The 2,251-nt window shown below is 35.7% G+C and overlaps 1 pseudogene; it reads left to right on the plus strand.

Moving 5' to 3' along the window:
- LOC103581471 overlaps positions 1-1,413 on the plus strand; it is a 5,114-nt pseudogene extending 3,701 nt beyond the window's left edge.
- The last annotated feature ends 838 nt before the right edge of the window (positions 1,414-2,251 follow it).

Genomic DNA, 2,251 nt, shown 5'->3' on the forward strand with positions numbered 1-2,251 from the left:
GCTAATGATGTTGAGCATCTTTTCATGTGCTGATTGGCCATTTGTATATCTTTGAAGGAATATCTGTTCAGATCCCTTGCCCAATTTTTAATTGGGTTACATGTCTTTTAAAGTTATAAGAGTTCATTATATATTTTAGATGTAAGTTCTGTGTCACTATATGTGATTTACAAGTATTTTCTCCCATCCTGTGGTTGCTTATAGTGAAATTAATCATCTTTTAAGATGTTCAGTTTAATTTGTTATAAGGTTTAACTAATTTGAATTTGAATTTTTAACTTTTTAATTAAATATTTTGTTTGCTAATTTATATGTCTGCCTAAAGATTATATATTAATTTTTTCAGTGTCTTGGGAATTGGTACAGATACGTCTGTGTGATCAAGTGTCCAATTAGTATATGATATTCCTTTCATACATTTCATTTTCCATATGCCATCTATTTGTTTTATCAGTTTATATGTTAACTCTTTGGAAATCTAGGGCTATTGCTACAGACCTTATTTATCTCATAGCTAAGGTAGGTTGATACTCATATGTTTGCTAATCGTTAATTAATTGAATGGCTGACAAATTGCAGGGGAAAAAAATTCAGACAAACCTAAATGTTGGTTTTGTGATCCTTAGTTTAGCTCTTGTGTCAAGGAGGTCTCAAGCAGAGGTGCCAGTCTGCTTTCTCTACATAAAGAGACTGTGAGAAATATTTTTGTGATTTTTCATATATTCCAAAGTGTCCAGTTTCTACTGTGTTCCTAAAACTCCAATTAATGACATTCAGTTTGCTTTTTGTTTGCTTAAACTCTCTTTGCCTTCTAGGAGCTATAGCTTTTTGTTTGCTAAACATTCAGTTTGCTTTTTGTTTGCTAACCTCTCTTTGCCTTCTAGGGGCTATAGTGAGAAGAAACTAAAAGACAATATTCAGTGTGAGATTCTTCAAGTTCTTTATGAAGAAGAATAGCATATAGCATCCTACAAGGAAGAAATTGTGCATCAGCTGCCCAGCCATAAACCAGAAGAGCTAGAAGATAATATAAATCAGATCTTGAAATGGATTGACCAACGGATCAAAGATCATAACTCTTGACATATAAGACTGACCACTTTACGATTACTCTTGTTGATATCTCTCTGCCCACATCATAGAAAATATTTTAATTAAAATTGTATTGGAGGACTAGTAGGTGGATAATGTGAAGGTTTATGCCTGGGTTTCTTTTTCTCCATGAGAAAGCAAAACAATCTCAAATATAATGAATACAATATTATTAAGGATGGAGAGTAAAAAGTGTCATTGTTTAATGCTTCAATTTCTAAAGAATAAATAAATCTGACCAAATGGGTGGATATCTTTTAAGTTTGCAACAGAAAAAAATACAGATGAACTCTTAAAATAAAACTAAAGACTAAAGATAAAGCATCAGAGTGTTCCTTTTTTTTTCCCCTTTCTTAAATTAAAAAAAAAAAAAAAAATTTGAAAGTGGTAATACCTGTACTCAATACAAAATTCAAATACAAAAGAATATACTGAAAGGTAGGTTTCCCTTCCAGTTCTCCTTTGTTTCCAGGCACCCCAGGTTCCCTCCCTTTAGGAAATAATGTTACTGGTTTCCTATATATCTTTTCAGAGATTTTTTTTTTTGTCTTTTTGTCTTTTTTCGTGACCGGCAACGGATCGCAACCCTCAGTGTCACGCCCGTACCGGACCGGGACCGGCTACGGGATCGCAACCCTCGGTGTTGCCCCCGCTCCTCGCTCAGCCAGTGAGCGGCCGGTCTGTATGTGGGATCCGAACCCTCGGTGGGAGTGCCGCCGTGCTTGCCAAGCGGCGCACTGTAGCAGTGCGCCACCAGGCTGGCCCTCTTTTCAGAGATTTTATGCCTGCAAAGCCTGTGTGTATGTGTGTGTACTTTTTTTTTTTAAGGATATGGTAGTATGCCATGCACTGTTCTGTACCTTTCTTTTTTCATATAGAGATTATCGCAGAACATACAGACCTCCCTATTCTTTTTAATTGAGAATAATTTCATACNGAATAATTTCATACAATAAAATTCCCTGTTTTAAAGTATATGATTCATTGGTTTTTAGCATATTTGCAAGGTTGTGCAACAATCACCCCTAATTTCAGGACTTTTTTCAACACCCTGTCTCCCAAAGAAATCTCATGGTCATTACTCTCCCTTCTCACCTCCAGGCCTCTTGCAGTCACTAATCTACTTCCTGTCTCTATGGATTTGCATATCCTGGACATA

The sequence above is a fragment of the Galeopterus variegatus genome, unplaced genomic scaffold (assembly GCF_000696425.1).
Source record: "Galeopterus variegatus unplaced genomic scaffold, G_variegatus-3.0.2 Scaffold13125, whole genome shotgun sequence".
Lineage (NCBI taxonomy): Eukaryota > Metazoa > Chordata > Mammalia > Dermoptera > Cynocephalidae > Galeopterus > Galeopterus variegatus.